Here is a 12,176-nt window from a genome sequence, read left to right as displayed (position 1 = left end):
TAATTTTACAGCAAATGACAAATAAAAATATCTTAAATATTTATTAAATATCAAAATATATTTATATATTTTGTATGAAAAACATTAATTTGATTTAACAATCACTTCTTTTTATTAAGCAAATATTTATTTATTACAAGTAAATATTTAGTTGGCAGTATTCAAATAAATATTTGTTTAAAATTTAGGCTATTTTTTTCTCTGTATAAATCAATTTTTGAGCTAAAACTTTAAGTAACGATTAATAAGATGCTTAATATTTTTACAAAGCTGTATATACAATAATACACAAAAATGGGAAATTATTCGACGGATGTTTTGACATCCACGGGACAGAAATGACTTGTTGCAATTTTGTGAACAACGTTTATGAAATCGGTATCGCAGTTTAGAATACGAAGCAATTAACGACGTATTATGTTGCCCGATGAGTAATAATTAGCGTGATATCACGCCGTATCTCGATTAAGTCATCCGTTGACCCGGTGCCAGCGCTTATTTTTTTCCTCTTGACGCGCTCGTTCGAGGAAGCTGCTTACAATATACATACGTACTCTCACCCGTGTATATATCTTCCCGGAAATTTATTTACATTATTTCCCGGCCATCGCCGGAAAATCTCGGGGCGGAAGTCTAAAATTATTATGTCTACGAGAAAATAACACTCCACACACGCAACAATCACAAACGATTCTACGGAATCACAAAGCTCCTACAGAATGATATAAGAAACGAGAATGTCGTGTAGTGAACGAGCTAAACAATTTTTAATTGAGAAATTTGTAAAATTCGCAAAAAAAGATAGCAAAAAAAAAATAGATGTTAAGGTTTCCTCTAGTACATTTTATTTGAGGAACGTTCCGGACATCCTTAGAACATCCTAGAAATATTCTCCAGACATCTTTGGGACATCCTTTGGAAATCTATGTGAATTCGACCGTTTGTGATCTTCTTCTTATTTATGTAAGAAAATTCGACTGAATCAACAGGAAAGAAGCGGATATATAAAATATTCGAAGAACATTCTGTGAATATCTCTGGAACATCCCGGAAATATTCTCCAGATATCTTCTAGGAACATCCCTCGGAAATCTGTTTTGACCAATTACGGCTTTCTTTGCTTATTTATGTAAAAAATTCTGACTGAATCGACAGAAAAGAAGCGGATACGTAAAATATATTCTAAATAAATCGGATACGCGCGCACACTTGTGTCGATTTGGGGAGGAGGAGAGGAAGCGCAACCGTCCGCCGGATATTATTACTTGCGAAACGCACGTTTGAGAAAAACCGCTGAATAGGATGCGCCCGAAAATAGTCCGGGTACGACGAACTTAAGCTTAAGCGCCCGCGCGCAACTGATACACATAAAGGCATGTGCACAATGCCGGAGGCCACCCGACACCACCGCGCTTGGCCGTGGCTACGTGTTACGATTGCGGTCAGCGCTCACGTAACAGCGAGCCAACTGATACCGTTATCGGCCTTTGCCGAGGCATTTCGAACCGGTCTCCGATTTCGTTTCCCGCTCATTATGCAACCGGCCTGCGTGATAACGCATACTTTGCGTCGACGCGATCATCAAATGGAACAAAAAAGGAACATTTTATGACGCATAGCCCGGTTGCATCTCTCCCCCCCCCCCCCTCTCTCTCTCTCTCTTTCTTCACGCGATCGTAGATTATCGAAGGGGAGGAGGAGAGGAATTGAGGATGATTATAATCGCGAGCGGCGTGTCCAAGATTCCTGGCTGTCTGGTCGATAAGAAGTTCCGGAAAAACGAATGAGCTGGGAGCTTGTTTGTCATCAACGCATGAATAATGGCAGATTGATCGGTGACACCCGGTACATTCGTATTATAGTCGCGTAACAGAGGCACACTTTGTCGTTACGTAATCATGCGCGTCACGCGGCCGCGGCCGGCTTGATTCGATTCGGTGCGGCGGGCGGGAGCGGGAAAGGCCAGGCAGAAGCGAGACCGAATTACACGAGAAGAGCGCGTGTGTAAGTACACATAAAAAAAATATCGTTCTATTGTGAAGAAAAGTGATTGCTCAATTTGCTTTCTTCCTTTTGAATAACTCACTTATCTGAGACAAAGAATATATTTTCTTCATGACTTAAAATATACTTATAAATTCTAGGAAAACTCGAATTTTGTACTCGAAACAAGAATTTCTTTTGAAGAATATTATTATAAAATTAATTAATTGCATTTTACAATTAGGAATTAAGATTAATTAATTGTAAGATTCAGAATATATTTTAAATAAATTTAATGCTTGTGGTGAATTTATGACATTTCAGGATATACAAATTTTTGAAATACTTGGAACAAGCAATTGTTACTTGCACGATATGTATTTTTCTGTTTATTTAGGCTGTCAGAAGATTTGTCATGTTTGCTAAATATATGTTTAGGTGTTGAAAAGAAGTGAGAAGGTTTTAAGAGCCAAGCGCAAGTAACGCGAACAGATTTACGTCTTAAGTTAAGTTATTTCATTTGTCGTATGATAAATTGTTCAAGTGCGTTAATTGGCTGCAGAATAGAGAGATTCTCAAGACTCTAGAATTTGTTTTCCTTTATACAATGGCTGCCAAATGTCTCCGGCCAATGAATGATTTTACTGTATTGTTTAGGTAAAGAAGAATCTTTACAAATAGAGATCTAATTATACATTAAAATATATCGAGTTTTTACGTTGAATATATAAATAATAAGATTCCATTGAATAATAGATTGACAAAAATCATCATAAAATTATACGTTGACCGAAAACTTCTGGCATTTTCATCATTTTTTTCATGCTGTTTGTAATTATTGCTTCTTGTTGGTCTCTGTTCAATTTTTTTGTACATTACTTGTAGTTCTTACTTTGTTGCTTGTTTCCTTTTGTATGTTTTTAAAGGACTCATCCTAGAGCGTTAATAGATGCTTCAAGTATCTCGTAGCCAATCAACATCAACAACTTAAAAAATTTAAAAAACATAACAACAAATGAAATATTAACTAATTTAAACAAATGAAATATTAATATTAGCTCTAATAGCGGACCGTTGACTTCGCAATTATCGCGGCAGCTAATCGCTTACCGCGAATTTTTATTTACACTCGTTTTTTTCAACACTTCGCGCTATTTCGTGAAATTCGAACATTCGCGATTCGTGTTATGTTTACCGCGAGTAAGGATTTCAATCGCGTTGTCGCACGTTCCGGCGGTCGCGCGATCCACGTGAGATTCGCGACATTTCTTACAACGCGTCTCGCTGGCCTTCCGACATACACGTGACATGAGCGGGTAACGAGACCTTTGTACAAAAGCGTTTATCCTCGTTACATAATGTATATACGCGCGTGACGACAACATCGCGACATGATCGACGATTCCCCTCTTTTTCCGCGAGATCCGAAAAACGGATGATTGCCTGTCCTGTAAATCCTGTTGCTCTGCAAATTGCGATTTTGAGATGAGTGGTGTAATATACGATTAAGAGATTTGCTGCAACAAGTCGGACTAACCCACATTTGGTAAAAACAAAGTAAATTCTCTTCATTTCAGTTTTGTTAAATTAAGCAGTGATTTAATTACAAGAATTAAATATTAATTAAATTATTAAATGAATTAAACAAATTAATTTAATTGCTTTATTTTTACAAAACTAAAAAAAAATCACACTAGTTTATATTTTTAATCTAGAACGAAATAATGTTTCTTAAAATTAAGATTGCATTTTGAAATATAAATAAAAATAATGTTTTATGTAATATTTTATTTTACTCTCTATCAACTTTTATTTTAATTATTTTTAGACAAAATATGACTTCTGCAACAGTAACATGAGGCCATAAAGTCGAATATGATGTGATTAATATTTTTCGCATTATTTTACCTTTATTTAATTAACTTTATTTATTCCAGTTTTACGAAATGTAGGTAATAGCTAATTCGATTGGAGGCATTAGTGCGCATTGATGTACATTGAAGCCATCGTATACAAATCGATGTAAAAATGTACATAAAAATAGCATAAATATACTAATATAAATATATAATTTAATATAAACCGCGATATCCTCAATAAATTTTATTTTTATTTTATGTGCTGTTTCGTAAAAAATATTTTACATATATTTTGGTCGTTTCATCATTCGAAATGTTTGCATTTCATTTTTTGCACTCAAATTAGATCAGTGTACGGTTTTAATATGCACCAGTGCGCACTAGTAGTGCGTCCAATCGAATTCGCTATAAGCTCGCTGTTGCAACAAGCCCTTCAATAGTGCACGACATATAAGTAACGAATACAAAATTTCATTCTCTTTAAACGCCTTTAGAACTAACTTTACCCTCGTAAGAGTCTACGAAACGCAGCGATCGAATTTTTTCAACCGACGAGCAGTGTATCGCTATTTATAGAGGTTTGATATATGAAATATATATTAATAATTATACTTTAAACACATTTTTTTTAATTTTTATTGTTATAAAACTTAAAAAAAAAATAATAGAAATCTCCAAGTGTTTTTATATAAATATTTCAAGTATCTAAAATGACTTATTATTTTACAATACAATATTTTCCCATTTTTTGAAGCACAAATTAAAAAAATACTATTTATTAAACTAAATTTTCATCATCAAATAGTAAACCGTCGCTAAAAAAAATTGTTGTATTACTTTTAAATGAGATCTAGAATGAGCTTGCGATTTCTTCAGAATTTGTTATATTATTTTAAAATATCTATCTCCTTAATAAGTTATACATGAACTATGGGCGGCCTTCTGGCTCCACGATTCTTTGGGATCCCGCGTCCTGGCGGTGTGAAAGTCGCTTAAGAAATAACGCGGTGCGTGATGCAACTGTTAGCACATAGCGCGCAAACGCTCGCGCAATTCGCGCGAGTTAGTTCGCCTTGTGTTGTTGCGGCCGTCCCGCGTCCGCCACGTGACTGCAACACGTGCAGGCTGTTATGTTAGACCATTCACCTTCGTTGCATAATACGAGCGGGAAAAGGTCATCGCGGCGAACAACGAAGTCTGATATTTGCTAATATGATCGATAAACCGGCCGCGCCGCAGAGCTGCTTCTGAATCGCGATCGTCGCGGAATCCGGCCGCGACGACGTGAGAGGCGAAGTCCTCGAATTAGCGCTCGTGACGCAATTCCCGCCGCAGTAATACGGTCGTTGTTGAAACACTGATATCTAGAATATTTTCCGAATCATTACGTATTGTATCTTTCAGACTTTCGCATTTGGCGGTTGAAGCAGACTCAGTCAGTCGAGTCGAAATGTCTCGCTTCAGTGTTTCTGTTATTTCAATGTATACATTTTAATATTTTTATATACATTTTTGATGTATACTTTAATATTTCACGGTTCTCTCTTGGCCTTTATCTTTTTTTATTTCTATTTTCCATGCCATTTCGTCGCATTTTCCTTCAAAGTTAATAAAAATTAGAGATGAGTTTTCGAAAAGGGATTTACCGCCGTTTATCTTTATAGTTGCTACTACGATGTTTTTTTCCGAGACGGAGTTGAAGACAGAGCTGCTAACCGTAATATATTTTACCATTTTAATTACAGTCGCAAGCGCACGTTTCAGTGTAATCTTAAAATTCCGATCGTCGCGTTCGTCGTTGATATCGTTAAATAAGAAATAGAGCGGCGCAAATAGATACAAGGCACGTTGCTCGCTCACTGTCCCTCTCTCTCTCTCTCTCTCTCTCGCTCTTTCTCTCTCCTTACATCGTGATCGATGAACGGCCGATGACGCAACGTATAATCCACAATGTCCGAGAGACGCGACGACACGTATAAACCTAGATATCCGCCAGTATATCCGGCCGCACGCACACAAACGCGCACAGTTGGGAGAACCGTAACTAGCAGTAGCTATACACTTGAGACCGTTGCGAGTACAACACCTGCGACTACGTGTATTTCCGCGCAACACACAGAGATACCGCTAATCCGCTCTCTGACAGACGATCGCAACACCCCCGCTAGACAATATCTCTATCGATCGACAGGTAACTCCGATCTCTTTCACGAAAACTTTCGGCACGATCCATCCCGCAAATTGCGATCGCGAATCAAGGTCGAAACCGAATTAAATTTTCAATCAGCCGACCTATTTTTTTTCTACTATCGAATAAATGCACTTAGAATTGCGTCGGAGAATTCGGCAAGTGAGGAGAGAAAATTCTTGAAAATTTCTGAAGAGAAATAGTCGTCTTCTTTGAACATTTTTAACAAAGTTCTGTATTTATTTAATGTATTTATATCTATACAATTCATTATCTGTGATCGTTATATCTAATCTCTGTTTGTCGTTAGTATACTAAATTCTGAAGTGGAATCTTATTCTAAAGAGTGAGAAAATGGAGTCTTAAAAAAGGCTCAATTCTCAATCTTCAAGAATGAGATTTCGCTCTTGAGTTCTCTCTAAAAGTTTTAGAGAGTTATACGTTAAACAATAAAAAATTAATTCTATTCGCACTAACGAGATAAGACTGACTCTCTTTAATATGTAATACATTTATAAGAATTATTTTCGTGAGAATAGTTTTTCAAAATCACATTAGATAAAATTACAGCGTATCCGATACGTTATCATCGGTGACTGTATCCATTTGTCGATTTAATTGGGTAACTGCGCAATTACGTTATACAATGTATAGCTGAGAGAGACAACTTTGCAATTATTATAAGAATCTTTATACTTTATATGATTGGTTTATACATTTAGGTCCAATGAAGAACTAAGAGTAAAATCCAATCATAAGAAAATCTTACAACACTAGCAAAGCTGCTTTTTCCGCAATCAATAACTTGATTTTTCATCTCCTTTGTTCTTCGTTTTCTCTCGATCTCTCGATTTTCTTCAGCGATTCGATGGAATCGAAAAATTTCTGCTCACGGATCAGTCACGTTCAATCACTGAAAAAAATTTCTGATTGGAAATGAACGGTTCAGAATTTTCTGGCTAAATTTATTAGAATTCTAGTTGAACTGATCGGAATTCTGGTTGATACAATATTTCTGATAAAATCTACTAGAATTCTTATTTTTATCAGAATAATTATATCAATCAGAATTCCAATTGTCTCAACTAGAATTCTAGTAGACTTAATAAGAAAATCTGATTTGTTCATTTTCCTGAAATTACTATTTAATATTTAGACCAGTTTTTCTCAGTGTGGAATCGAAAATTTTCTGCTCACGGATCAGTCACTGAAAAAAATTTCTGGTTGGAAATGGATGGCTCAGAATTTTCTGGCTAAATTTATTAGAATTTCTAGTTGAGCTGATCGGAATTCCGATTGATACAATAAAATCTACTTCTAGAATTCTTATTTTTACCAGAATAATTATATCAATCAGAATTCCAATTATCTCAACTAGAATTCTAAACTTAATCAGAAAATTCTGATTTGTTCATTTTCCACCAGAATTACTATTTAATCCACCCAGATTTTTCTCAGCGATTCTAAGCGATCTCCCGAGTGGGTGCACGTGCGTGCCCTTCGGGCAGGAGTCCGTGAAACTTATTGCACGGTTTTACACCACGAGGTTGAAAGAGCTCCGTAAATTGGGCCGTGGCCCACTTTGATAGAGAGCCGTAGCGGCAAGCGGCGCAAGGTGGGAGGAGATCGATGGGGAAGGGGAAACGGTGCAATGAGAGGAGAAAGAGAGAGGGGGTGAGGGGGAGGGGGAGAAGAGGTTTCCCGTTTCACGAAAGGAATAGAGGATCTCGCGATCGATGGATCATTCCTCTCGGTAGCTGGCTGCAGCCACGTGAAAGAACTTACGAACATCGATCGTTGGCGATAGGGCAACGCTATCGCCGTATCTCGATTTCGTAATGTGTCCCGATTAATCAATTTCGTCGCGATTGGTTGATTTTAAATTATAATTGGCTGTTAATAGAAGAGAGGGAGAGAGCTGTCTTACGTATGACAAGAATATCGATTCTTCTCACGTAACCGAGCACGCGAGCGGCGACGGCGAGTCGAAAAGATAAAAATAAAATCCGACCTTGATCCTTGATCGCGATGCATTTCGCAAACGCATTTCGTATCGCGAAGGCGGAACGTCGTACGCGTTTCGTTCTAACCGATCCTTGCAATATCGAAACCGTGACGTGATCAGTCTTCTTGGTACAGGCTTGATGGAATAATACTAGATTTAATACTCTTCTAACTATAATAATGCTTCGATATTTCACTTTGCATTTCAGAAAAGATAAAAATTTGTCCTCCACTCCGAAAAATTCGGTGTGGATTTAACACATCACGTGTGTCTATATAATTCTCATTGTGTTGATGCTAATATTTATATCAATATGATGTGGATTTAATTCCATGGGTTTTAAATTCACATCGTGTTAATGTTAATATCAATACCAATAATGATGAGAGAATTATATAGACACTACATAGCGTTAAATTTTACACCAATATTTATAGAGTGTGCAATTTCAATCGGTAATCTTGTATAATTTCTGATACAATATTAGAAAAATTCAACGTTTGATCTAAGTACAAGAGCAATAAATCATAGGAAAATGTCATCATATATTTTATCAAGTTTACCGACTATTCAATTCTATTTCAGTGAAATTCTGAATTATTCAATTAAATGATTAAAATTTTAATGGCTCTGTATATCATAATAGAATACCTAGATATTTTTGTGAAAAAGAAGAAAGGAAAAGGGAAAAAGAGAAAATTGTATATTTTCACTTTGAGTGTGCAGAAAATATTGTATAATAAATTGCAGACAAAAGGAATAGATATAAATTATTGATACAATTCGTCTCAATTAGGTACGCCATTTAGTTGACAGAAAGTGCTTTTTAGTTTTTCCTGACAACACTGGTTATCCCGGAATGTTTCCCCGCTATAAAGTAACGAGGGATGGCACGGAGGCGGGAAAGGGGGGGGAGGGGGGGGATGACGCAATGAAATGTACGAAACAACGGCGCGCGTGTTGCACGCCACTTTCGTAAGATCTCGGTACATAATAAGTACGCGCGTGGTGAAGACGTCGCTTTATCCTCGTAGCGCGCGTGACGTCATCGTATTAATTGCATTTCTCGCAACACCCCGATGGTCTTTATCTACACCTGAGTGTACACGAGAGTCTGCGTGATTCAGCCGGCGAATATATCGCGATGATAAGATACCGCATCGTACACAGCCGGACAATGAATGCACCCCAGGACGGTCACGTTCGCGAATATCGCAAATATTGCGTCATTCGCGGTTGCGCGAGCTCATCGGCCAATCGCGAAATCGACGTACTAGAAACTCTCGCGTTTACGTCCCAAAGTACAGATTCTTCTACGAAATTCTAGTTCCCATACAGCACAGAATTTGCAGCAATATCGCTGCAAATTGTAATGTAATGTTACTACAATGTTGCAGCAATTTTTGTGCAACTTTGTGCTGTAGGTTATCGTGTAAAATTTTTTTCTCTGTTTTATTTTATTTATCAATTACATTGTAATTAAGTTCTAGGCTTACAAACACTGTTGCTGACGTCTGATCACCTCTTCGGGTGCTTTAAATTCTTTGGAGTCTCACTCCAAAGAGTGAAAACTGAGAGTCTTGAAAAAGAATGGCTCAGTTTTTCAATTATTTTTTTAAGAGTGATATTTTAGTCTTTAGAGTGACAATTCACTTTAAGAGTTTTCAAGAGTAAACTGCATTGCGCTCAACGTTTATAAAATACTATTTGCACGACGATAAAGCTTTTTATTATTACCCTATTATATTATTATTATATCTACAAAACAACAGAGAAATGGACTTGGAACTTTGCAGAATTTCGTAAAAACTTTGTATCACCTGTTCTCTAAAAAAATACGAGTACATCTTACATCATGCGATATTTATATAACTAATTCTCACCATATTCCTATCAACAACAATATAGTGTGGATTTAAAATCCATGATGTTAAATCTATACTCACTACACTTTTTAGAACGAACCAAGAATTTTTAATTGGTATGACAACAACTCTGCGATGTAATTTAGAAATTTTCTACGCTCGCGACACATCGATTTCCGACGAGCTCGAGATAATAGAGATCTCTCGGTGAGTTAATAGGAGTCTGTCAAAACGGCGTGGACCGTGACTCGAAGTTTCGCACGCTTCTTCGTTTCTGACGTCTCACCTGCCTGCGGAAGAAGCACGTGTTGACGTGTTCTAGGATGATGCTTTTAACGTCGCGAATCGAAGCGATCGATGACGGCGAGCATGACGAGTGGCGAGCAAATTTCACGGTCTCGAAAGAGCGGAATGAAATTTTTTTAAATTTCTTCGAAGAAACAATTCCGAGAATAGATCGAGAGACTCGTCAACTTTCTCGAATTACACGACACTCTTGAAATGTCGTTGTTTTTCACATCTGAACTCCCGTCGCCGATCGTTCTCTTATTACGTTTTTAATGCGAATGAATTGGCGTGACTGGCGTTTCTGCGCCGATTTCATAACGAGATGTTATTATGTTTTCGCGTCGTTACGCGGAAAGAATGATTTTGTTGGAGCATTTAAAAATTTAGCTAGATGCAAATTTAGCAGATTCAAAAATAACTTTGACCATGAATAATAATTATGTAGGATGATTAAGCTGACGACGATACTGTAAAAAATTTTCACATTCTAACAGCTTGAAGTCTAAATATCTACAGCACATTTTATTCAATTAGGGACACGTGAGAACATCCTCAGAATATCCTTTGAGTCTTGTACTGCACGAGTAATTACTGTGATCTAATAAAGTTATTTTCAGATTTGTGTTTAATTTAAATTTATAGATACTCTATAAAGTCGTCCTTTCCGGCGATTTTATAAAAATCGCTCCGAGATCTCGGATGGAAAAAAAACAATACAATACAAAGTCCAAAATTGGGACACGAGACGTCTTAAAGGTAAGACGTCTTAACCTTGGAATGTTACTCATATTTTTCTTACGTCAATTACTTTGTGTCACAATTCGGTCACGTAATTCAGAATTTTTTTACACTTTTTTAATTATACTTTATAATTATACTTTAATTATACTTTATAAATCGCAAGGTAAGAATAACTGACACTACTTTAATGTAAAAAAATGGACTTTACTATCAATTTTATTAAGCCATCAAAATTTGTTATCAAAAACTGTACTGAACTTGAATTAGTTTTTAAATTTGAAAGTTCACTCACAGTAATATTTTAAAGATGTCAAAGACGTTTTATGAGTTTGGACTTTGCATTGTCTAGGAATTGATAAATCACATTTAAACTCTTTAAAAAAAAATGTCAGTGTGGATCGTTAATATTAACACCAACATGATGTCGATTTAACCATAGGTTTTAAATCGATGCACCATGAAGACGCTGATATAAACACCAGAGATTACAAGTCCACATCATGTTGATATTAATATCAACTCAGTAAGCATTATATAGAATTATATACCACATGATGTTAAATCCACACCGATATTTTTTAAAGCGAACAGTTCATTTAAATCACAATTCGACCAAAGCAACTGCAATTCTTTCCTCGTTCCGAGAGATCTCGGAAGATTCAGAGCGATTTCCAGCCTCATCAACATAAGTCGAGTCTTCAAAGGATCACTTGAAAGATTTCGCCAGCGTGGGTCGAGGAAACTCGTACTCACCAATCTTGAAAGGTTCCGTCGATCCAAAGCGCGCGATGGAACAGTGATCCACTTTGTCGTCGATCCTGCTGACCTTCGGGCGCAGAATAGTCAAAAGCGTATAATACAGTTTTCCCCTGTGTGGTTTCCACAGGCGCGTAACTATCGCGTTGCGATCGTCGAAACGGGAACGGCACGCGGTGCTCCGTTCATCGAACCTCCGGCGCGCCGCTGTCACAGCGACATAACAGTCGTCCCCGTAACACGAATCTCGGCGACTTTACAGTCGGCGTGGGACACACAGCGTGGGCACTCTGTGCGATATCCGCCGTACACTCGAAAGAAAAAAGAAAAATTACTCCGAGACTCGTACAGTACGTGTGCGGGACACTCGCGTAAAACGAGAGACGAGAGGCACTCCCGAAAAAAAAAGAGAACGCTCGAAATGCCACTGGAAATCTTCCTCCTCCTCTTCCTCCTTCAAACGAGGTGAACTTGAACTCCGCGCTCTCGCG

The 12,176-nt window shown here is 37.2% G+C and overlaps 1 protein-coding gene across 1 annotated transcript in view; it reads right to left on the bottom strand.

Moving 5' to 3' along the window:
* The window catches only part of LOC108694753 (forkhead box protein P1-like), a 26,187-nt gene extending 14,266 nt beyond the window's left edge, over positions 1-11,921 (bottom strand). The window contains exon 1 of the mRNA XM_018204413.1: positions 11,683-11,921. The gene's annotated coding sequence lies outside the window, so the exon portion shown is untranslated. The remainder of the gene's footprint in view (positions 1-11,682) is intronic.
* Positions 11,922-12,176: the final 255 nt, after the last annotated feature.

The sequence above is a fragment of the Atta colombica genome, unplaced genomic scaffold, assembly GCF_001594045.1.
Source record: "Atta colombica isolate Treedump-2 unplaced genomic scaffold, Acol1.0 scaffold123, whole genome shotgun sequence".
Taxonomy (NCBI): Eukaryota; Metazoa; Arthropoda; class Insecta; order Hymenoptera; family Formicidae; genus Atta; species Atta colombica.
Note: the sequence above shows the minus strand (reverse complement) of the source record. Positions and strands in the feature narration are given on the sequence as shown.